The 27,138-nt window shown below is 36.3% G+C and overlaps 1 long non-coding RNA gene across 1 annotated transcript; it reads left to right on the forward strand.

The window, feature by feature from the left end:
- Nucleotides 1–6,242: 6,242 nt before the first annotated feature.
- Nucleotides 6,243–22,731, forward strand: LOC133610027 (uncharacterized). The gene is made up of 3 exons (XR_009815820.1): nucleotides 6,243–6,331; nucleotides 19,724–19,898; nucleotides 22,606–22,731. It is a non-coding gene; the product is annotated as an uncharacterized lncRNA (long non-coding RNA).
- Nucleotides 22,732–27,138: the final 4,407 nt, after the last annotated feature.

Consider the following 27,138-nt stretch of genomic DNA (forward strand, 5'->3'; position numbering starts at 1 on the left):
CAAAAGGTGTAACTTGTACATTATATTTATTCATTGCACACAGACTGATGCATTCAAATGTTTATTTCATTTAATTTTGATGATTTGAAGTGGCAACAAATGAAAATCCAAAATTCCGTGTGTCACAAAATTAGAATATTACTTAAGGCTAATACAAAAAAGGGATTTTTAGAAATGTTGGCCAACTGAAAAGTATGAAAATGAAAAATATGAGCATGTACAATACTCAATACTTGGTTGGAGCTCCTTTTGCCTCAATTACTGCGTTAATGCGGCGTGGCATGGAGTCGATGAGTTTCTGGCACTGCTCAGGTGTTATGAGAGCCCAGGTTGCTCTGATAGTGGCCTTCAACTCTTCTGCGTTTTTGGGTCTGGCATTCTGTATCTTCCTTTTCACAATACCCCACAGATTTTCTATGGGGCTAAGGTCAGGGGAGTTGGCGGGCCAATTTAGAACAGAAATACCATGGTCCGTAAACCAGGCACGGGTAGATTTTGCGCTGTGTGCAGGCGCCAAGTCCTGTTGGAACTTGAAATCTCCATCTCCATAGAGCAGGTCAGCAGCAGGAAGCATGAAGTGCTCTAAAACTTGCTGGTAGACGGCTGCGTTGACCCTGGATCTCAGGAAACAGAGTGGACCGACACCAGCAGATGACATGGCACCCCAAACCATCACCCAACCATGCAAATTTTGCATTTCCTTTGGAAATCGAGGTCCCAGAGTCTGGAGGAAGACAGGAGAGGCACAGGATCCACGTAGCCTGAAGTCTAGTGTAAAGTTTCGACCATCAGTGATGGTTTGGGGTGCCATGTCATCTGCTGGTGTCGGTCCACTCTGTTTCCTGAGATCCAGGGTCAACGCAGCCGTCTACCAGCAAGTTTTAGAGCACTTCATGCTTCCTGCTGCTGACCTGCTCTATGGAGATGGAGATTTCAAGTTCCAACAGGACTTGGCGCCTGCACACAGCGCAAAATCTACCCTTGCCTGGTTTACGGATCATGGTATTTCTGTTCTAAAGTGGCCCGCCAACTCCCCTGACCTTAGCCCCATAGAAAATCTGTGGGGTATTGTGAAAAGGAAGATGCAGAATGCCAGACCCAAAAACGCAGAAGAGTTGAAGGCCACTATCAGAGCAACCTGGGCTCTCATAACACCTGAGCAGTGCCAGAAACTCATCGACTCCATGCCACGCCGCATTAACGCAGTAATTGAGGCAAAAGGAGCTCCAACCAAGTATTGAGTATTGTACATGCTCATATTTTTCATTTTCATACTTTTCAGTTGGCCAACATTTCTAAAAATCCCTTTTTTGTATTAGCCTTAAGTAATATTCTCATTTTGTGACACACGGAATTTTGGATTTTCATTTGTTGCCACTTCAAATCATCAAAATTAAATGAAATAAACATTTGAATGCATCAGTCTGTGTGCAATGAATAAATATAATGTACAAGTTACACCTTTTGAATGCAATTACTGAAATAAATCAAGTTTTTCAAAATATTCTAATTTACTGGCTTTTACCTGTATATTAAAAGAAGACAGCCTTAACTTGGACACACACATCTATACCTTTTGGCCATTAAAAGCCAGAAATTTCCAGGAGTTATCTCACCCTCTTAGTAGCCTCTAATGCAGTGGTTCTTAAAGGGGAACATTATCACAATTTCAGAAGGTTTAAAACCATTAAAAATCAGTTCCCAGTGGCTTATTTTATTTTTCGAAGTTTTTTTTCAAAATTTTACCCATCACGCAATATCCCTAAAAAAAAGCTTCAAAGTGCCTGATTTTAACCATCGTTATAAACACCCGTCCATTTTCCTGTGACGTCACATAGTGATGCCGATACAAACAAACATGGCGGAAAGAACAGCAAGATATAGCGACATTAGCTCGGATTCAAACTCGGATTTCAGCGGCTTAAGCGATTCAACAGATTACGAATGTATTGAAACGGATGGTTGTAGTGTGGAGGCAGGTAGCGAAAACGAAATTGAAGAAGAAACTGAAGCTATTGAGCCATATCGGTTTGAACCGTATGCAAGCGAAACCGACGAAAACGACACGGGAGAAAGCAAGGACAAATTCGGCGATCGCCTTCTAACCAACGATTGGTATGTGTTTGTTTGGCATTAAAGGAAACTAACAACTATGAACTAGGTTTACAGCATATGAAATACATTTGGCAACAACATGCACTTTGAGAGTGCAGACAGCCCAATTTTCATCAATTAATATATTCTGTAGACATACCCTCATCCGTGCTCTTTTCCTGAAAGCTGATCTGTCCAGTTTTGGAGTTGATGTCAGCAGGCCAGGGAAGCTAGGGTCGATGTGAGCCAAGACATCCAGGGGGTTTAGCTTGCTCGTCTGCGGGAACAAACTGCCGCCATTGCTTGCCGTACTACCGAGGTCCTTTGTCCCTGAATGGCTCACACACTCCGGCAGATTCAATGGGGGTCTGGCGGCATATTTCTTTGACTTTATTGTTGGAAATGCATCTGCTTTGAGTGTCGCAGGATATCCACACATTCTTGCCATCTCTGTCGTAGCATAGCTTTCGTCGGTAAAGTGTGCCGAACGAAGGTCCAATTTCTTGCCACTTTCGCATCTTTGGGCCACTGGTGCAACTTGAATCCGTCCCTGTTCGTGTTGTTACACCCTCCGACAACACACCGACGAGGCATGATGTCTCCAAGGTACGGAAAACAGTCGAAAAAACGGAAAATAACAAAGCTGATTTGACTCGGTGTTTGAGAAAATGGCGGATTGCTTCCCGATGTGACGTCACAACGTGACGTCACATCCGAGAGCGAATATTAGAAAGGCATTTAATTCGCCAAAATTCACCCATTTAGAGTTCGGAAATCGGTTAAAAAAATATATGGTCTTTTTTCTGCAACATCAAGGTATATATTGACGCTTACATAGGTCTTGTGATAATGTTCCCCTTTAACCTGGGTTTGATCGAACCCTAGGGGTTCGGTGAGTCAGCCTCAGGGGTTCGGCGGAGCCTTCGCCACGGAGGTATAGACACATCCGAATTATCGGGTAAATAAAAACTTCTCCCTATCGGCGTATTATGGATACCCCCAAACAATGTTCCCTCTAATTTTCCATCTGATTTGCAGGTTTTTTGATTGAATGATTGAAACTTTTACTAGCAAATTGCAAAGGAAGAGAATACACTATATGAAACAGTACAGTTTACACAGTACAGTACATATTCCGTACAATAGACCACTAAATGGTAACACCCGAATACGTTTTTCAACTTGTTTAAGTCGGGGTCCACGTTAATCAATTCATGGTAATGTGTGTAAGGTGTGTAATTTGTTGTGAGGTCATGCACTGTGTTGGTTTTGTTCTTTGAACAAGGTGATGTTCATGCACGGTTCATTTTGTGCACCAGTAAAAAAAACATATAACTTTTTCTTGAATTTGAAAAAATGTATTTTTTTAATTTTTCACTAAAGAAGGGTTAGGTGAATGCGCATATGAAACTGGTGGGGTTCGGTACCTCCAACAAGGTCAAGAACCACTGCTCTAATAGTTTCTAATAGAGATGCCGATATTATCGGCCGATAAATGCGTTAAAATGTAATATCGGAATTTATCGGTATCGTTTTTTTTATTATCGGTATCGTTTTATTTTTTTATTTGTTATTAAATCAACATAAAAAACACAAGATACACTTACAATTAGTGCACCAACCCAAAAAAACTCCCTCCCCCATTTACACTCATTCACACAAAAGGGTTGTTTCTTTCTGTTATTAATATTCTGGTTCCTACATTATATATCAATATATATCAATACAGTCTGCAAGGGATACAGTCCGTAAGCACACATGATTGTGCGTGCTGCTGGTCCACTAATAGTACTAACCTTTAACAGTTAATTTTACTAATGTTCATTAATTACTAGTTTCTATGTAACTGTTTTTAAATTGTTTTACTTTCTTTTTTATTCAAGAAAATGTTTATAATTTATTTATCTTATTTTATTTTATTAATTTTTTTTAACAGTACCTTATCTTCACCATACCTGGTTGTCCAAATTAGGCATAATAATGTGTTAATTCCACGACTGCATATATCGGTTGATATCAGTATCGGTAATTAAAGAGTTGGATAATATCGGAATATCGGATATCGGCAAAAAGCCATTATCGGACATCCCTCGTTTCTAATGTTGTAAAAATGTGTAGAATAAATAATACATTTCAACATTTCTGTCAACGAAGATTGGCTTCAGCCTGCGACACATAGTCATTTTGATAGTAGGCTATTATAGCTAGTATAGACACTTACATTATGTGTTGTCTTCACTATAAGACTTATTTAACAATTGTAAAGTCATTTTGATAGTAGGCTAATGTATCTAATGTAGACACTTACATCATGTGTTGTCTTCACTATAAGACTTATTTAACAATTGCAAAGTCATTTTGATAGTAGGATAATGTATCTAATGTAGACAATTACATTATAACACTTATATAAGACTTTTGAAGTAATTTTGATAATAGGCTATTATAGCTAATATAGACACTTAAAGGCCTACTGAAATGCGATTTTCTTATTTAAACGGGGATAGCAGGTCCATTCTATGTGTCATACTTGATCATTTTGCGATATTGCCATATTTTTGCTGAAAGGATTTAGTAGAGAACATCGACGATAAAGTTTGCAACTTTTGGTCGCTGATAAAAAAGCCTTGCCTGTACCGGAAGTAGCAGACGAGTAGCGTGACATCACAGGTTGTGGAGCTCCTCACATCTGCACATTGTTTACAATCATGGCCACCAGCAGCGAGAGCGATTCGGACCGAGAAAACGACGATTTCTCCATTAATTTGAGCGAGGATGAAAGATTCGTGGATGAGGAAAGTGAGAGTGAAGGACTAGAGGGCAGTGGGAGCGATTCAGATAGGGAAGATGCTGTGAGAGGCGGGTGGGACCTGATATTCAGCTGGGAATGACTAAAACAGTAAATAAACACAAGACATATATATACTCTATTAGCCACAACACAACCAGGCTTATATTTAATATTCCACAAATTAATCCCGCATAACAAACACCTCCCCCCTCCCGTCCATATAACCCGCCAATACAACTCAAACACCTGCACAACACACTCAATCCCACAGCCCAAAGTACAGTTCATCTCCCCAAAGTTCATACAGCACATATATTTCCCCAAAGTCCCCAAAGTTACGTACGTGACATGCACATAGCGGCACGCACGTACGGGCAAGAGATCAAATGTTTGGAAGCCGCAGCTGCATGCGTACTCACGGTACCGCGTCTGCGCATCCAACTCAAAGTCCTCCTGGTAAGAGTCTCTGTTGTCCCAGTTCTCCACAGGCCAATGGTAAAGCTTGACTGTCATCTTCCGGGAATGTAAACAATGAAACACCGGCTGTGTTTGTGTTGCTGCAGCCGCCCACAATACACTGCTTCCCACCTACAGCTTTCTTCTTTGCTGTCTCCATTGTTCATTGAACAAATTGCACAAGATTCACCAACACAGATGTCCAGAATACTGTGGAATTTTGCGATGGAAACAGACGACTTAATAGCTGGCCACCATGCTGTCTCAAAATGTCCTTTACAATCCGTGACGTCACGCGCAGGCGTCATCATACCGAGACGTTTTCAGCAGGATATTTCGCGCAAAATTTAAAATTGCACTTTAGTAAGCTAACCCGGCCGTATTGGCATGTGTTGCAATGTTAAGATTTCATCATTGATGTATAAACTATCAGACTGCGTGGTCAGTAGTAGTGGGTTTCAGTAGGCCTTTAAGTCATGTGTTGCCTTCAATATAAGACTTATATACGGCTTTTCATTTTTTTGCGACTCCAGACAGATTTGTTTTTTGGTCCAATATGGCTCTTTCAACGTTTTGGGTTGCCGATGCATATTGATCGACATATGAGCAAAGCATCGCAGTAAATATGCCAGAATTAGCTACAACAGCTACATTTCATGTGTTGTCACCATAAAAACACACACTTACAGACAATATCACATACATTCTTTCTGCTATTACAAGGGGCTTTGGGCTCAGGTGCTCTTTTTATGTCCTTATAATTGTTAAAAAAAAGGTCTGTATTGCAGGCTTTTCGGGGGCCAATCCAAAGCAAGCTTTAGTAACACATGACTCCAGTTCACCAATCAGACGGAACCTCACGGCGGGAAGCCAATCAGAACTACAACTACTAAGACACAGTGTTTGGATTTTTCACCGGGAAACGAGACTATATTGTAGGGACGCAACGATAAACGGTAAATAATAACGACGGCGGAAAAGCTCCCGACGGTTAGTATTACCATTTTTTTAATTAAAATGTTCTAAATACCGAGATTGATAACTGTACTTTGATAAACTCACGGCGGACTGACTGGTGCCAGCTCGCTAGCTTAAATGCTAACACGAAAACAAGACTCGTCTTTCCCTGTTAAAAACAACAAACCCCCAATATAAACTTAAATAAACACATTAGTGTCTGAGCAACTAAGCGGTTCAGTTGTGCACATTTAACCTAAAAGCTGTGCTCTCTGAGCACGGAGTTATGACGATGAGGAAAAGACACTGGAGGTGCCGTATGGTGCGTTCAAGTACCGCTGAACAAAGTAGGACAACCTACGCCAAAAGTAAATCATTTTTAACCGATTTTATTCATCACGTCCTTTTTCCATCCATCCATCCATTTCCTACCGCTTGTCCCTTTTGGGGTTGCGGGGGGTGCTGGAGCCTATCTCAGCTTTTTATTTAAAGAAATCTTAAAGTGCTACAGTACAAACTAATATTTACAATACAAAAATAAACATTTATAGCTATTAAAACCGATACAACACAGGAATAAAACACTTCAATAGAAACACAAGTCATGCACAATAGTGACTTTTCTAACAGTGTGTATTTATTTCATCCATCCATCCATTTTTTACCGCTTATTCCCTTCGGGGTCGCGGGGGGCGCTGGAGCCTATCTCGGCTACATTAGGGCGGAAGGCGAATACACCCTGGACAAGACGCCACCTCATCGCAGGGCCGACACAGATAGACAGACAACATTTCAGTTATGTTTGAAAAGCTTTTTGAGGACATTCCACAATACTGCGATTGTTTTGATCACCGTGATCATTTTGGTCACAATAACCATGATATTATATCATTACTTCATTATATCGTTACTTCCCTACCGTATTGTTCACACATAAATAAATGATAAATGGGTTGTACTTGTATAGCGCTTTTCTACTTTCAAGGTACTCAAAGCGCTTTGACACTACTTCCACATTTACCCATTCACACACACATTCACACACTGATGGAGGGAGCTGCCATGCAAGGCGCTAACCAGCACCCATCAGGAGCAAGGGTGAAGTGTCTTGCTCAGGACACAAAGGACATGACGAGGTTGGTACTAGGTGGGGATTGAACCAGGGACCCTCGGGTTGCGCACGGCCACTCTTCCACCGCGCCACGCCGTCATTTCAATATGTCTTCAACACCTGGAAGATAGAGAAGACAGATGGAGACATTTTACTAGACTGATCATCAGGACATCTACGCAACAGTAAGTACCATATTTTCCGGGCCATAGGGCGCACCGGATTATAAGGCGCACTGCCGATTAATGGTCTATTTTCAATCTTTTTTCATATATAAGGCGCACCGGATTATAAAGCGCATTAAAGGGTTCATATTATGATATTTTTTTCTAAATTTAAAACAATTCCTTGTGGTCTACATCAGTGGTCCCCAACCACCGGGCCGCGGTCCGTGGATCGATTGGTACCGGGCCACACAAGAATTAAAAAAATATACATATATATATATTTTTTAAATTAAATCAACATAAAAAACACAAGATACACTTACAATTAGTGTTATTAATTTTTCTGGTTCCTACATTATATATCAATATAGATCAATACAGTCTGCAGGGATACAGTCCGTAAGCACGCATGATTGTATTTTTTTATGACAAAAACTAAAAAAAAAAAAAACCCCCCCCCCCCGGTCTGTGGGACAAATTTTCAAGCGTTGACCGGTCCGCAGTTACAAAAAGGTTGGGGACCACTGGTCTACATAACATGTAATGGTGGTTATTTGGTCAAAATGTTGCATAGATGATGTTTTACAGATCATCTTCAAGCCGCTTTCTGACAGTCGCTTCCGGATGCGCCGTTTTGTGGGCGGTCTTATTTACGTGGCTCACCTTCGGCAGCGTCTTCTCCCCGTCATCTTTGTTGTAGCGGTGTAGCGTGCAAGGACGGGAGTGGAAAAATTGTCAAAAGATGGAGCTAACTGTTTTAATGACATTCAGACTTTAATTAAATCAATAACGGAGGAGCATCTCCTCATCCGCCGGAAATGTGTCCCGTGAAAAACCGTCCGACCGAAACTCTCTAATAACTAAAGTTCCTGGGGTGAATAATGTAAACTCACTACACCGGTATGTTTTAGCGCTTTCAAGGCAGATATAAGTAAGAATTTCACACTACTTTATATTAGACATGGCAACAGCGGAGAAAGAAGAAGCTTATCGACTATGACGTCGGCACGGACTACAAAGGCGGACGCGAGCGATTTTTCAGGACTTATGCAGATCCCAAATACAGATCAGCAGGTACCAGAGGGTAACAAAAGTTGCTTTTGCATAATATTGTGAAACAAAACGTCAGATAATGTCTTACCTTATACACACACACCATAATAATACTCGTATGTTGAAGCACAGTACAATCCTTCAAGCGTTGCGGATTCATTGCTTACCAAAGTTATACTAAAACATTTTGATAGATTTTTGAGCACAGTGTGTATGGTTCTATATTTTCAATGGAACATATAAAATGTTGGTGTTGTTTATTTGAGTCATATTGCAGTCTAAACTCTGTGTGTGACTGTCATCATAATGCAGTCTACGCATATTTCTTATGTTTGACTGCCATCTACTGGTCACACTTATCATTACACCATGTACCAAATAAAATAGCTTCGGGCCGGTAAGCAAAACCAGAATTATTCTGTACATTAGGCGCACCGGGTTATAAGGCGCACTGTCGAGTTTTGAGGAAAAAAAAAGTATTTTAAGTGCGCCTTACAGTCCGGAAAACACGGTAGGCCTAAACTAATATTTCCAAATGACTCAGACAGTAAAGAAGGGGCAGGACTGCTTATTCAGCCACTACCTTTGTAGTACTTGCCGGCCAATCTAGAATAAAACAAGTTTGTTTCTTCATGTGACCATTTTAGTCATATATTATTTAACATTTGAAAACAAAAGCTTAATTTCAGCTAAAACAATAACACACCACAAGGTTAGTGTGAAATGTACTTATTGAAATATTCATAGAATGCAGGTGTTGTTGTGAATTTAGTTGCAATAATAAATAATAAAAGTGCTTTCAAGGCAACTTCCAAGATGCGTTGTCTGCAAAATTTACTCTAATTTTATTTGACTAAAATGTTGAGGGATTTCATCGACTAAATTATTTTACACTGCTAAAATATGACTAAAACTGAAATAAATTTTCGCCAAAAGACTATAAAACACTGTCAAAATTAACACTGGCCAGTGGTACGATAAAATAGAAACCTACTTGTTTAACAAGTGTCAGAATGTTCCCAATATAAGACTATTTAATTATGTGACATGACACCAGCACCTCCTTTTGACTAAAATAGCATTTAAAATTTTTTTTTTTTAATGATCCTAATAACCCTAAGTGTCAATTAAGTGTAAAACATTACCAACAACACTAAATAGCAGTGGAAAGTTGTACACTAAAAAATGTTGGGTTAAAAAATAACCCAATTTTAACCCAACCGCTGGTTCAGAAAAGGATGAACCCCTTATTTGACTTATTTTAACTCAACATTTTGAGTTAATTTTTTCAACCCAACTTTTGCGTTGAAATATTTAACCAAAAAGTTGATTAATGATAAATTAATGTTGGGCTAAACCCAACCAAACTATTGGGTTGAATTATTTAACCCAAAAGTTGATTTATGCTAACTCAATGTTGGTTGATTCATAACCCAACTATTGGGTTTAATTTATTTAACACAAAAGCTGAGTTATGCTCACTACAATGTTGGGTTATTCCAAACCCATTTATTGGGTTGTGCAATTTAGCTCTCCTTGACCCAATAGTTGGTTAAAAATTATACATTTTACTGCTGGTTTTTCCTACTCCTTCCCAACTACTGTTCAAAATAATTTTTATTCCATTATAATATACTCAAAAGCAAGATATGAGTGACATTTTTTTTAATAAGAATTGTATGGTCATAGTAGTTCTATACAGCATGCTCAAATACGTTCATGTACATAAGATGTGTGATTGTAAATAATGTTAATGAGAATAATCCTTAATAAAATTCCCTTCAAGAAAAAAAGTACCTTTTTAATAAAAAAAAGCCTTTTACCCAAACATGCATTACTCATTGAAAAGCAACCCAAAAAATGTTCATATTTTTGAAAACCCAGAAATTGAGTTAAAATAATATCCTTATAACCCAAAAAATGGATTGCTATTCATAAAAATAACTCCAAAATTTAACTCAACACTAGCAACTCATAAATTGGGTTATCAAAACTACCCAGCATTTCTTAGTGTGTAGTTATCTGTTAGATTCGTAGCTTAAAACTTACTAGCGCTAACTTATGAGCAGGTAGCATTCTTTTCTTCTACTACATTTACATTTCCACATAGCTAAACAAGCTGAAATGACAACTATCGCCCCCTAGTGTATGAGAGGCACACTGCATATGGCCAACAGTCACATTAGAGATAAGAGCATGGAACCTACAACTTCACATGTAGCTGTGAACATAGAGTTTGAGTTTGAGTTTATTTGGAACATGCAAGCATACAACATGATACATCACAATTTCCAGTTTCTCTTTTCAACATGTTCGAAAAGGAGTAGGAAGAAGCAGAGCTTAATTAATCCTACACCTTTTCTTTTACACAACAGTTGCTCAAACTTTTGTTCACTTCCTGTTCTCAATTTATTCACAATATACTCCATAAGTAGTCACAATAGAAATAAATAAATAATATTCGGTGAAGTAAGTTACATTTCATATGGTGAGATGAGTAAGATTATTTTGAAAAAATGAACGGATGGATATTTATCATGGTTTTTCTTCTTTGTACTTTGTAAACAATTAAAGTTTGAAGAGTTTCTTGAAGTGGATCATATTAGTAAATTGTTTGATTGCTTTGGTTAATCCATTCCATAATTTAATTCCACATACTGATATACTGAAGGTCTTAAGTGTTGTACGTGCATACAAATGTTTTAAATTACATTTTTCTCTAAGATTCTAGAAGAAACCGAATTATTTGACAAATCATACCAATTTAGTGTGTATAAACGTACTGACTGTAAAAATTATTACTTTCAAACTAGTAAAAAGAACATTTTATATCATGTGCTGTCATGTGTATCAGTATATATGTTCACATTTCAGCCAACAAGAATTCCACTTGTAACTAGAGAAAACCTTTTGCAACAAATTGTGAATTGATTTTATGTTTTACACACACACACACACACACACACACACACACACACACACACACACACACGCTCACATCAACTAATTGTAGCCCAAGAACCATTAAAAATAGCTACTAAAAAAATCAGAAGTAACTCAATACTTGAGTATTTTTTTGCGTAATACTTACTCTTACTCAAGTAATTATTTTGATGACTACTTTTTAATTTTACTTGTGTCATATTATTCTGAAGTAACGGCACTCTTACTTGAGTACATTTTTTGGGTACTCTCGCCCCCTCTGTTTATAGCAAATGTCTTACAGTGTGTGCAGATTGTGCAGATAGGACTTTTTATTAACGTTCTCACAGTAAAATGTGCCTTTTTATGAGCAGAAAAAAAATCTCCTTCACTGTTTTGCTACATTTTTAACAGAAGAGGCGCTCAAAAACGCTCGCTTCGGGAGTCGCTGCTTTTCATGACGTCGTAAAGTAAAATTCTTCTTTATGTATGTGATACGTACTGCACTGACCCGCACTTATAAATAGATGACCCATCACCACACAAGATAAAAAAAAAAAAAAAACAGGCTTTGCTCCACGTTTTAAAAGAATAGTTTTGCCCACTATCTGTCAGTTAACTTCAGACATGGGAGCTGTCAGGTTGGTTGTTTAGTTTTTCTTCAGCTACAGACACACAAAACAGTGTAAAACACTTTAAAACTGATTTCCAGAATTACACATGACTTTTTACTTTTCACCATCTTTTTTACACTTGTGCATTTCCCAATGTAAAAAAAAGAATCCTCTTTGACATTCATTAATGTTTTATTTTAATAATAGACAGCTGTTAACTTCTTTTTACGCTCTTATGACAGTTAAGATTGATAAAATGTGACTTAGAGCATTGCACATACACTTGATAAAGGCTTTATGGTGGCCTCAGTTTGACCCTGGAACAGACTATTCCTATGATGTCCCTAATGAAGAAAAAGTGTTTGGTTCTACTAAGGAAAAAAGAGCAAGTCATTTGTAATTTGTAATGCTTCAATTTGTAAACACAATTTATTGATTTTAATTGTCTTCTGTGTTTATTTGAAGACCTGACATTACACTGAGTAAATCTTCTTTTTTTCCCCAAAATCAAATGAAAAATGTATTTAAACAATTCTGCTGAATTTACAATGACATCAGCTTTTATTGATATTTAAATATACATTAACAGTCACACATGCCTGTTTCCGCCACTGACAAAATACCCCAGGGTTAAGTCATAATTATAAGATAAACAGTACAAATTATGAGACAAGAAAGTCACAATTATAAGATAAAAAGTCCAAATTATGAGATAAGAAAGTCAAAATTGTGAGATAAAAAGTCATTAATATGAGATAAAACAAAGACTTGAAAATACCTCAATGGTAAATCATAATTATGAAATTAAAAAAACGAAATTATGAGATAAAAAGTCATAATTGTGAGATAAAAATAATAATAAAATTCCCAAATGCCAAGTCAAATAAAAAAATGATAGTTATTATATTAAATTGTTATGAGATAAAAAGTCATAGTTATGAGATAAAAAGTCACAGTTATGAGATAAAAAGTTATAAATTAGAGATAAAAAGCCACAATTATGAGATAAAAAGCCACAATTATGAGATAAAAAGTCATAAATTAGAGATAAAAAGTCATAATTATGAGATAAAAAGTCATAAATTAGAGATAAAAAGTCATAATTATGAGATAAAAAGTCGTAAATTAGAGAAAAAAAGTCATAATTATGAGAGAGTCTATGTTGTGAGATTACAAATAATAATTGAGATACAAATCAAAATGAGAAAATAAAGTCTAATTATGAGAAAAAAGTTGTAATTATAAGATTAAAAAGTCGAAATTATGAAATAAAGTCATAATTAAGAGATAAAGCTCTAAATTGTGAGATAAAATTCAAAATTATGAGTAAAAACCATGAGATAAAAATCGTAATTATAAAATAAAGTCGAAATTACGAGATAAAATGTTGTAATTATGAGATAAAAAGTAAAAATTATGAGGAACAAAATTGTAATTACAACATTGAAAAAACTCATAATAAAGTGATAAACAGTCAAAATTATGAGATAAAAGTCATATTAGAAAAGAAAAGTCGACATTATGAGATAACATTTTATAATTATGAGATAAAAACATACTGAAACTATAAAAAGTCATAATTATGACAGAAAAAGTTGACATTATGAGAGAAAATGTCACAATTATGAGATGGAATAGATGATTTGGCTTCTTCCCTCGTCATTATCTCATTTTTTTTTTTTTTTTTTTAAATCTCATAATTTCATTTTTCTTATCTCATAATTTCGATTTTACCTCATCCTTATGAGGTTTTTTTTTTTATCTCATAATTGTGGTTTTACTTTTTACCTCGTAATTATGACTTACCTTTTGGAGTATTTTTTAAAATGTTTTATTTTAGTGGCGGAAAGGACTTTTATAAATGAGTCCTTTACTTCCACAGTAAAGGAAAATACTTCTTCAACGAACAGGGACACCTTTGAATTATTTGCACATAAAAACAGCACCACTTGACTTGTGTTACTTGGAATTTAAGTGTGTGTGTGTGTGTGTGTGTGTGTGTGTGTGTGTGTGTGTGTGTGTGTGCGCGTGTGTGTGTGTGTCTCCATACAACTTTGTAGAACACGCTGCAGGGTAGAAAAGGAAGGAAAGAAGCGCTTTAAAGTTGTGTGGAAACCTTACACGTTTTCGAAATGTTTTGCCTCCAATACAAAACACTTTTGTCGTCCCACCTGCAAAAAAACCCGGAAATGATTTATTTTATTGTAACATAATTAAAATGTATTACACATTGAAGGAGAAAGCTTCAAATTAAGACTGCGGAATGAGCAGCGCTCATTTCTCCGCTTCAGCATCGAGAGCGTGAACGCAACAGGTGTGTTTGCAAGGCCTCTTAGTTTTTTAATTTTCCGAAATATTTTATTTGCAGATTTATCACCATTTATGACTTTGATAGGCAATAAAACAAATAAACATTGCAAATATATAATTACAGTATAAACCACGATGACTAAAAGTTAAGGTTCCTAATATACTCAAAGATGAATACATGATTGTTTGTCAAAATGATAAAATAAAACAAACGATGTATTTTAAACTTTCAAATGAGCTATATCGTAATTATTCTGTGCTTCTGTTATTTTTAAAATGCACATTTTAAATTAAATATAATTGTAGTCTCAAAATCATAGACAAAACATGACTCAAAATTAAAATTCTATATAGAAAGTGAACGAAGAGTATAGTTAAATATTCATATAGCGATGTAACTTGTTTAATTATTACGTCAGTTGTTAAAACCTTTGCTGAAATTACGTCATGTCAAAAGTGCACAATGCGCAGATTTCGCGCACACACGCGGGTGACAGCATGACTCAAACGCGGGTAGCCGACTGATGACGTCACAAACATTATTAATGAATTCGTTTTTCCAGTAAAAATGTGTTTGTATTTCATGTTTTTTTAAATGAAATCATTTATATTTCATATATTGCTTTTATTGTTTAATTAAAAAGACAAATAATGTCATTAATTGCACACAAACTGTTCCATTTTTGCAAACATGATAGACATAATTTGAACACTCTGTACAATATTTATATAGTACACCCTGCTATTGTGTTTTAGTCATCATATTTATATATTGACACATTATAAAAAAAATATGTCCAAAAACAAGCATTATTTATTATATGTACAGTTTCAATACAGCTCTTGTGGTGCGGGTGTCCCTAATGAAGTGGTCAATAGGAATTGTGTATTATAGACAACACTAAATAATTTCTTCAATAAATAAGTAATTTTCCATCATATAACAAATGTGAATCATTCATCAGCACTTGTCAAAAGTTTACGGACACCTTGTCATTGAATAACACAAGAAAGTGTCCCCAGACTGTCACTGTACATAATAACTATACATAAATATGTATAATTTATGTTTTTATTTGAACTTGTTGCATGTTTAAGAAGAGGGCCTGTCAGTGAAGGCAACACGATGGGGCTAAAGTTTCACTCCAACGCCATTGGGCCACAATAGTCTGTTCCAGGGTCAAAGTGCGGCCCTCATAAAAAGTTTATTAAGTGTACAGGAAATGTCTAAAGCTAAATTAATATTTACAGAAAGATAAAAAGTTCATAAAAAGCGTACAGGAAATGTTTAAAGTGACATTATTAATATTTACGGCAAGATAAAAAGTTGATTTAGTGTACAGGAAATGTTTTGTGTTATTAATAATACTTTGAGGAAGATAAAAAGTTTATTAAGCGTACATGAAATGTTTAAAGTGACATTAATAATTAAAGAAGGATTAAAAGTTTATAAAAAGTGTACAGGAAATGTTTAAACTATTATTAATACTTGTATAGTAAGATAAAAAGTTTATGAAAAGTGTACATTAAATGTTTAAAGTGTTATTATTATTATTAACAGTAAGATAAAAATTTCTTTAAAAGTGTACATGAAATGTTTAAGGTGTTGTTAATATTTACAGTAAGATAAAACATATATAAAAAGTGTACATTAAATGTTTAGTTATTATTAATAATATTTACAGTAAGATAAAAGTTTATCAAAAGTGTACATGAAATGTTTAAAGTGTTATTATTAATAATATATACAGTAAGATAAAAGTTTATAAAAAGTGTACAGAAAGGTTTAAAGTGTTATTCATATTTACAATAAAATAAAATGTTTATAAAAAGTGTACGTGAAACGTTTAAAGTGTTATTAATATTTACAGTAAGATACAAGTTTATAAAAAAGTGTACATTAAATGTTTAGTCATTATTAATAATATTAACAGTAAGATAAAACGTTTATAAAAAGTGTACATGAAATGTTTAAAGTTATTATTAATATTTACAGTAGATACAAAGTTTATAAAAAGTGTACATGAAATGTTTAAAGTTATTATTAATAATTACAATAAGATGAAAAGTTTATAAAAAGTGTACATGACATTTTTAAAGTTATTATTAATAATATTTACAGTAGATGCAAAGTTTATAAAAAGTGTACATGAAATGTTTAAAGTTATTATTAATAATATTTACAGTAAGATAAAAAGTTTATAAAAAGTGTACATTAAATGTTTAAAGTTATTATTAATAATAATTACAGTAAGATAAAAGTTTATAAAAAGTGTACATGAAATGTTTAGTTATTAATAATATTTACAGTAAGATAAAAGGTTTATAAAAAGTGTACATTAAATGTTTAAAGTTATTATTGATAATATTTACAGTAAGATAAAAAGTGTACAAGAAATGGTTAGTGTTTTTAATATTTACAGTAAGATAAAAAATGTACATGAAATGTTTAAAGTTATTATGAATAATATTTACAGTAGGATAAAGGTGTACAAGAAATGTTTAAAGTGTTATTAATATTTACAGTAAGATAAAGTGTACATGAAATGAAGTGTTGTTATTATGAATAATATTTACAGCAAGATGGAGGACATAAAAGAAGAAGATGATGATTTATGTTTGCTCCCACATATGGTTTTAGAATGTCCCTGCAGGTGACCTTTGACCCGCCATGATTTGAGCTGTCTCACTCCCTGCCCACTGCGACCTCCTGTCTCTGGGGGTCAAAGGTCAGCGGCGGGGAGCAGCAAATTAACCCAATGTGTCAAAGACGCCATGACACCATGTTCAACCATGTTTGCATCTCTCCTCCTTTTTCTCTTCTTCTCCCTTTTCTCCTTCTTCTCCTCCTCCACCATCTTCTTCTTCTCCTCCTTTGCTTCTTCTCCCTCTTCTCCTTCTTCTCCTCCACTATCTTTTTCTCCTCCTCCTTTGCTTCTTCTTCTCCTTATTTTTGTCTTCTTCTCCTTCCTCTCCTCCACCATCTTCTTCTTCTCCTCCTTTGCTTCTTCTTCTCCTTATTTTTCTCTTCTTCTCCCTCTTCTCCGTCTTCTCCTCCACCATCTTCTTCTTCTCCTCCTTTACTTCTTCTTCTCCTTATTTTTCTCTTCTTCTCCCTCTTCTCCGTCTTCTCCTCCACCATCTTCTTCTCCTCCTTTGCTTCTTCTTCTCCTTATTTTTCTCTTCTTCTCCTGTACCATCTTCTTCTTCTTCTCCTCCTTTTTCTCTTTTTCATCTTCTCCTTCTCCCTTTTGTATTCTTCTGCCCATCTGTATGTGTATCCTGCTTCTTCTACTCCTCCCTCTTCTTTTTCTCCTTCTTGTCATCTATTCTTTATTTTACCCTTCTCCTCCTCCTCAGTCTTCTTTTTATATTCCTTCTTCGCAACACTTTTTTCATTCCTCCCCCCTCTATTTTCCCCTCTTCTTTTTCTCCTTCTTTTCTACTTGTTCTTTTCCCTCTTCATTTTCTTCTACCTCCTCCTCCTCTTTCTTTTTCTTCTTCTTATCATACTTGTTTTCCCGCTTTTACATCTCCAGTCTTTTTCTTTTTCTCTTCCTCTTCTTGCATTTCTTTTTCTCCTCCTCCTTCTCATCCCTTCTTTATTGCCTTTTCTTCTTGTTGTCCTCCTATTCCTACATCTTCTCTTTCTTCTTTTTCTCATTTTCTCCTCCTTCTCCAATCTCCTCTTACATCTTGTTTTTCTCCTCTTCTTTCTCCTCCTTCTCATCCTTTCTTTCTTGCTTGTTCTTTTTCTCCCTCTCCTATTTCTAAGTCTTCTCCATGTCTTTTTCCACCTCTTTCTCTTCCTCCTTCTTTTTCTTCTTCCTCTCCTACTTGTTCTTCCTCTTCTTCTTCTCCAGGCTTTTTATTCTTACATATTTTTTCTTCTCCTCCTCCTTCTCATCCCTTCTTTATGGACTTTTCTTCTTGTTGTCCTTCTCCTATTCCTACATCTTCTATTTCTCCTCTTTCTCTTTCTCCTACCTCTCCAATTTGTTCTCCCTCTTCTTTTTCTCCAGTCTTTTTCTTTCTCTTCTTTCTCATTTTCTCCTCCTTCTTCTCCTCCTCTTTCATCATCTTTTTCTCTTCCTCCTCCTCCTTCCTTTTCTTCTTCTCCTACTTGTTCTCCCTCTTCTTTTTCTCCAGTCTTTTTCTCTTTCTCTTCTTGCATTTCTTTTTCTCCTCCTCCTCCTCATCCCTTCTTTATTTCCTTTTCTTCTTGTTGTCCTTCTCCTATTCCTACATATTCTCTTTCTTCTTTTTCTCCTCTTTCTCTTTTTCCTTCTGCTTCTTCCTCTCCAACTTGTTCTCCCTCTTCTTTTTATCCAGTCTTTTTCTTCTTCTCTTTCTAATTTTCTCCTCCTTATCTTCCTCTTCTTACATCTTCTTTTATTCATCTTCTTCATCCTCCTTCTCATCCCTTCTTTCTTGATTTGTTTCCTATTTCTACATCTTCTCCTTGTCTTTTTCACTTCGTTCTCTTCTTCCTTCTTTTTCTTCCTTCTTCCTACTTGTTCTCCCTATTCTTATTCTCCAGGCTTTTTCTTCTTATCCTTTTCTTCTTACATCTTTTTTCTCCTCTTCCTCCTCATCTTTTCTGTTTCCTTTTCTTCTTGTCCTATTCTTACATCTTATTTCTTCTTTTTCTCCTCTTCCTTCTCCTTCTACCTCTCCAACTTGTTCTCCCTCTTCTTCTCTTCCTCATTTTCTCTTTCTACTTCTCCATATTTTGCTTCTTCTCCTCCTTCTCCCCGTTCTCCTTATTTTTATTCTTTCTCTTTTTTCTTTTTCTTCTCCTGCTCCTTCATGTTTTTCTTCTTCTTTTCCGTGTCCATCTTCACCTTTTTGTTTTCTCCGTTCTCTCCTACTTGTACTCCCTCTTCTTCTTCTCCTCAGTCTTTGTTTTCTTCTTGTTCTTTACCTTTTCGTCTTCTTCTTCTGGTCGCCCTCCCAACACTTCCAAGGAAGATCTTCTTCCTCGACTGCGTCTGCGGTTGAAGACGTTTCAGTTCAGCTGTCACAAATTATGTTTGCCTGCCCAGCTGTCAAAACAGGGTGGGGGGGTCTTTGAATGTGTGTGTGGACTGGGGGCTTTGTGTGTGTGTGTGTGTGTGTGTGTGTGTGAGGGAGGGTAGGGTCTTTCATTCCAGCTCACATGCCATGAAAGGACACGGAGGAGTGGTGGTGGGGGGGTGCTGGTGTTTGGACACAAGCAATTATCTCTAATTATTGTTTTTCTTTTCAGTTTGGCTGTCCCGATGGAGGTCCAACATGCAATAATCCGCTCGGGTCCGAGTCCCGGCCCGAGTGCTGGGACTTTGTAGGGGGAGGCGGCTTTCATCTCAATGCGAGTCAGGAGTTGATTCAAACGTGGACTGATGGAGGAATTAACCCCCGGGACCCAGCTTTCAATGGGCTCAGTTAAGAGATTATATGTGTTGATGGCAGCAGCGCCACACTTACCTTTTCTCTCCCGCGCTCACCGACAACCTTTCCGTATCTCGTCCACACGCCACTGCAGCAGGTGGCGCTATAACTTCTAATTGTGCGGTCATTTTAGCCAATCACAGGCCTGAGGGCCTCAATTGCAAATAGTCCCAAATATTATCACTCAATCAATCAATCAACATTTATTTATATAGCCCTTAATCACAAGTGTCTCAAAGGGCTGCACAAGCCACAACGACATCCTCAGCTCAGATCCCACGTCAGGGCAAGAAAAAAATTACACTCGAATATATTAAAGAAAACGATTAAAAATTTAAAAAATAATACATAAAACATACAAAAATCATTAAGAAAAATAATTTAAAAATCATGATTACCCAGCAGGCACTAGACATTGATACAACGTTGATTATACGTACATTTCCTTTAAAACTGACTTTGAAACAACGTTGCAAAATAGTTGGATCCATGTTGTTGGTTGGGAAATGACCAAAATTCAATGGCCAAATCAACATCAGAACCTAACATTGATTAAACGTAGTCAAAAATCATGTTGTTTCAACGTTGTATTTGTGTTGTAGAATATAAGTTGGAAAATGACCAACTTTCAATTGTCAAATCAACGTCAGAACCCAACATTGATTAAACGTTGTTAAAAGCATGTTTCAACATTGTATTTGTGTTGTAGAACATTGGTTGGAAAATGACCAAATTTCAATGGTCAAATCAACATCAGAACCCAACATTAATTAAACGTCGTCAAAAAGCATGTTGTTTCAACGTTGTATTTGTGTTGTAGAATATTGGTTGGAAAATGACTAATTTCAACGGTCAAATCAACGTCAGAACCCAACATTGATTAAACGTCGTCGAAAATCATGTTGCTTCAACGTTGTATTTGTGTTGTAGAATATTGGTGGGAAAATGACCAAATTTCAATGGTCAAATCAATCAAATGTCGTCAAAAAGTTATGTTTGAGTTTCTCAACGTCAAGACCTAATGCAACAAGTTCTCAACGTTGTTTTAACGTCTTGTTTCTGCTGGGTAACATTTACAAAACAATATATGATTAAATATAATTAATAAAATAACTTAAAAAATAGTGTACTTTATTTTAATGCCATTGGAAATAATGAAAAAATAAATAGGCTGTTCCAGGCTCAAACTGTAGTCATCATACAAGTTTAATATTTGTACAGGCAGTGTTTTGAGTCCCATTTTTAACTGTCATAAAAGTGTAAAAAGAAGTTAACTGGTAAAATTAAGACATAAAAATAAAAACACAGCTCATTCAATATTTATTTTCACATTCGTCGATGTCATACAAGTGTAAAAAGAAGCTTATAACTGTAAAAAACAATTATAAATAAGATCATTATAACGATGAATAATGACAATAAACAGTCCAAATATTCTTCTTTAACTTTGAGGACATTGAACACAACACTGGTCAACCTCCATATTGTTCAGTCAGATTGCCCGGAGGAAATAATGTAAATAATAAAAAATGAGTAGCTGAACAGGACAAAAGTAAAAAATAATCTGTACCAGGGTCAAACAGTGGACGTCATAAAAGCTTTATAAACGTGTACAGGCAATGTTTGAAGTCACATTGGAACATTCCGAACTATTATACAAGTGTAAAAATAAGTAACGACAGTTTTTATTCAATTATTCAATGTTTGTAATTGTCACACAAGCGTAAAAATAAGTTAAACACATACAAACATACTTAATTTAAGTCTAGTTTAGCTCTGATAACATTGAACACGGCGTTGGTCAACCTCCATTTTGTTTCTATTTAGACACTTTCCCCCCGTAGGAAATAATATATATACTGTAGTCTGTTCCAGGGTCAAACTGTGACCATTGTAAAACCAAGACATCCACTGTCAGGAATTTTTTTAACATATTAATACAAATTAATACATTTTCATAACATATTAATACTATTTTACATGAATAATATAATATTAATAACAATTAATACAAATTAATACATGTTCATAACATATTAATACTATATTTTAGAAATAATATAATATTAACAATAATTAATACACATTTATACATAAAAACAATTGAACAGTCATTCTTTTAACAATGTTGAACTGTTGCACAAGTGTAAAAATAAGTTAACCACTAGGAAAGCTTCAGTAAGTGTAAAATAAATATTTTAAGTCATAATTTAAAATCCCTAACAGTTATGTAGGTGTCAAAGAAGCAAATCACTTTTTATATTTAGACATACAATTGTAAACGAAAGGAAGAAGATACAAACACAATTTAAAAAAAACAACTTTCTTAACAGTCATGTAAGTGACAAAAAAGTGAACCACTTTTTGTATTAAGACATAAAATCAATCAACGGTCATTTTTTTAATGTTCCTAATTACCGTGCAAGTGTAAAAAGAAGCTAACCACTCTTTATATTAAGACATAACAAACATCAAGCCCAGAATCTTTAAAATGTTTAATTGTCATACAAGAGTAAAAAGAAGTTAACCACTAGAAAAAGGTTATTAAGTGTGATGGCAGGGTTTTAACCAAGTGTAAAAAAAAAAGTAAGTCGCCAAACTTCAGAAAGTGCTGTTAAATAACAAATATTGACATTAATAGGCCACGTTTAAAAACAGATGTATGTTAACATTCCTGTCTTATGGTCGCGTTGCATTCAGGTGCTGCCGTCGGCGTACGACATGGGAAAGTCTTCCGAGCGTGACAAAAGCCAAACCTCAAAGAGCGCCTGGTCACATGACCGCAAGGAGTCTGCAAATGTCCCGTGCGCTACACGGACCACCACGGTGAGTTTTTGAGTGTTTCTATTTCATGTACATGTACTGCACTGTGTGGGCCCTTTAAATGTGGACTCTGTCAAAGTCATCCAAACCACTAATATCGGGTCTCTGCATTATTATCTTGTTTCCATGTGTTCTATGGTGGACTCGGACTCTTTTTCACTCCCGTGTGACTAAATGATGTTGCAGCAGCGAGTCACCAGATGACGCGCCGTTAGCATCGTTAGCGTTTAATCGGGTGGATCCGAGTAATGGTAATTCTTATGGACCAAGTAGCCCACATCTAAAAACATATATGTTTATGATCAGTGTCCAGAGGGGATCTAATTCAAATGGTAACAAAACCACACCTTGACGAGTTATTTTTTGCAAATATTAGCTCATTTGGAATTTGATGCCTGCAACATGTTTCAAAAAAGCTGGCACAAGTGCCAAAAAAGACTGAGAAAGTTGAGGAATGCTCATCAAACACTTATTTGGAACATCCCACAGGTGAACAGGCTAATTGGGAACAGGTGGGTGCCATGATTGGGTATAAAAGCAGCTTTCATGAAATGCTCAGTTGTTCACAAACAAGGATGGGGCGAGGGTCACCACTTTGTGAACAAATGTGTTAGCAAATTGTCCAACAGTTTAAGAACATTTCTCAATGAGCTGTTGCAAGGAATTTAGGGATTTCACCATCTACGGTCTGTAATATCATCAAAAGGTTCAGAGAATCTGGAGAAATCACTGCACGTAGCATTGAATGCCCGTGACCTTCGATCCTTCAGGCGGTAATGCATCAAAAAGCGACATCAGAGTGTAAAGGATATCGCCACATGGCCTCAGGAACAATTCAGGAAACCACTGTCAGTAACTACAGTTTGTCGCTACATCTGTAAGTGCAAGTTAAAACTCTACTATGCAATGCAAAAGCCATTTACCAACAATACCCAAAAACGCCGCCGGCTTCGCTGGGCTTGAGCTCATCTAAGATGGACTGATACAAAGTGGAAAAGTGTTCTGTGGTATGACGAGTCCACATTTCGAATTGTTTTTGGAAACTGTGGACGTCGTGCCCTCTGGACCAAAGATGAAAAGAACCATTCGGATTGTTCGAGGCGCAAAGTTGAAAAGCCAGCATCTGTGATGGTATGGGGGTGTATTAGTGCCCAAGGCATTGGTAACTTACACATCTGTGAAGGCGCCATTAATGCTGAAAGGTACATACAGGTTTTGGAGCAACATATGTTGCCATCCAAGCAACGTTATCATGGACGCCCCTGCTTATTTCAGCAAGACAATGCCAAGCCACGTGTTACAACAGCGTGACTTCATAGTAAAAGAGTGTGGGTACTAGACTGGCCTGCCTGTAGTCCAGACCTGTCTCCCATTGAAAATGTGTGGCGCATTATAAAGCCTAAAATACCACAACGGAAACCCCCGGACTGTTGAACAACTTAAGCTGTACATCAAGCAAGAATGGGAAAGAATTCCACCTGAAAAGCTTCAAAAATGTGTCTCCTCAGTTACCAAACATTTACTGAGTGTTGTTAAAAGGAAAGGCCATGTAACACAGTGGTAAAAATGCCTTTGTGCCAACTTTTCTGCAATGTGTTGCTGCCATTAAATTCTAAGTTAATTATTATTTGCAAAAAAAAAATTAAGTTTCTCAGTTGGAACATTAAATATTTTGTCTTTGCAGTCTATTATATAAGTTGAAAAGGATTTGCAAATCATTGTTTTCTGTTTTTATTTACCATTTACACAATGTGCCAACTTCACTGGTTATGTAGTTGCCACAAATGCTAACTAGTTTATTGCCTCCACTGTTGCTACCTAACCGCCAGTCACGAGACTTACTTCCTAGCAGCTAATAGGGGTGCCAAAAAAAAACATTTTCTCATAATCGTAATTCTTATTAGTAATGATTAATCGATTTGTTTTCTTTTTTCGAATCATACTGTTAATGTAGATGTCCACATCTGCTGTACAGATTTACTTTAGAAAAGAGAAGTGTTGGATGCTTCTCTTTTTGCCTTATTTGTATTTGACTATTACATGTTTGGGTAGAAATGTGTTAAACAAAACCAGTGTTCTTTTAAATAATATAGAAATGTATCAGAGTTGTTTATCTCTTTTATGGGGGAATGTAGTTAATCATAGAACTGGCATCCAATGTCATTTAAAAAAGTATTGATTTTGAATCAAGAATTGTTTTGATTTGAGAATCGATTCTGAATCAAATCGTTACCTCAGAGAATCGAATGGAATCGTTGGTGCCCAAAGATTCCCAACCCTAGCAGCTAATGCCCAATTTTGCTTCCTTTCGGATATTTTTCATGGAATCCTTATTTAATGTCTGGCTAGCCACCTTGCGCGCCAAATAGCTTCTAATTGCCACAAATGCTAACTAGTTTCTTGCCTCCACTGTTGCTAGCTCATCGACTGTCACCAAACTTGCTTCCTAGCAGCTGATCTCCAATTTTGCTCACATACAGATCTAATTCAATGTCCCCTCCCACAAATGCTGACTAGTCATCTTGTGTGCTAACTCGAGTGACACAAATGCTAGCTAGTTTGTGCTCGCTACCGTTGCTAACTGCCAGTCACCAGGCTTACTTTCGAGCAACCAGTCTCCAATGTTGGTACCTGATGAGTGGGGCCCGTTGTGTCATTTCAGTTTCGCCCGGCAAAAGGTGGTTACTAGAGATGTCCGATAATATCGGACTGCCGATATTATCATCCGACAAATGCTTTAAAATGTGATATCGGAAATTATCGGTATCGGTTTCAAAAAGTAACATTTATGACTTTTTAAAACGCCGCTGTGTACACGGACGTGGGGAGAAGTACAGAGCACCAATAAACCTTAAAGGCACTTCCTTTGCGTGCCGGCCCAATCACATAATATGTACGGCTTTTCACACACACAAGTGAATGCAAACCATACTTGGTCAACAGCCACACAGGTCACACTGAGGGTGGCCATATAAACAACTTTAACACTGTTACAAATATGCGCCACACTGTGAACCCACACCAAACAAGAATGACAAACACATTTTGGGAGAACATCCGCACCGTAACACAACATAAACACAACAGAACAAATGCCCAGAACCCCTTGCAGCACTAACTCTTCCGGGACACTACAATATACACCCCCCGCTACCCCCAAGCCGCTGTTTTGAGGCATGTTAAAAAAAATAATGCACTTTGTGACTTCAATAATAAATATGGCAGTGCCATGTTGGCATTTTTTTCCATAACTTGAGTTGATTTATTTTGGAAAACCTTGTTACATTGTTTAATGCATCCAGCGGGGCATCACCACAAAATTAGGCATAATAATGTGTTAATTCCACGACTGTATATATCGGTATCGGTTGATATCGGAATCGGTAATTAAGACTTGGACAATATCGGAATATCGGATATCGGCAAAAAAGCCATTATCGGACATCCCTAGTGGTTAGCAAATGCAATACATATTTCAAGCTGTACAATCATTATGGCATGTCTGTAAGGCTGTACTGTAAAAAAAAAAAAGTCATATGATTTTACTGTAAAAACCTGGCAACTCAGTCGCCAGAAATTTACCATAAAATCATCAATGGTACCGTTTTTCCATTTACAGTAATGCACTGTGAGAACTGGGATTTTACAGTAAGAAAAGTAGCAGCTCAGTCGCCAGAATTTTGAGGCACTGTAACAGTGGCACTGTTTTTCAATTTATAGTAATGCACGGTAAAAAAACTGGCAACTCAGTCACCAGAATTTTAACGTAAAAATAACAGTTGTTACAGTTTTTCAATTTACAGTAATTTGGTGTAAAAACCACTATAAATATCATAGTAAAATTCTGGTGACAGAGCTCCCATTTTTATTTTTTTCATCGTGAAAACTACAGATTTTTTTTTTTTAGCGGCTAACTCGTTGCGTTGGGACCCCCATTCTACGATAAAGTTGTGACTCAACGGAGAAGGGTACTCTTCGTCGCCACGCTTCGCCCACGTCCTACAAATAAAACCGAAACGTTTCGAAATGTAGCATCCTCCATGTGTCTAATCTGTCCGGGTAAAGTTTGAAAGCGATCGGATGAAACATTTAGGAGGAGCTGGTTCCAGAACAACACCTGGAAAATGTTGAAAATCTGCAGAAAATGACATTTTTTAATGTTTTGAGGTCAAAAATGTACAACAGAATTCGGCACAGGACTGTGCGCCAATCTTTACTATTGTACCTGATATTTACATAAACACAAAACCAGTGAAGTTGGCACGTTGTGTAAATGGTAAATAAAAACAGAATACAATTATTTGCAAATCCTTTTCAACTTATATTCAATTGAATAGACTGCAAAGACAAAATATTTAATGTTCGAACTGAGAAACTTAATTTTTTTTTGCAAATAATCATTAACTTAGA

Source organism: Nerophis lumbriciformis, linkage group LG11, assembly GCF_033978685.3.
Source record: "Nerophis lumbriciformis linkage group LG11, RoL_Nlum_v2.1, whole genome shotgun sequence".
NCBI classification, from domain to species: Eukaryota; Metazoa; Chordata; class Actinopteri; order Syngnathiformes; family Syngnathidae; genus Nerophis; species Nerophis lumbriciformis.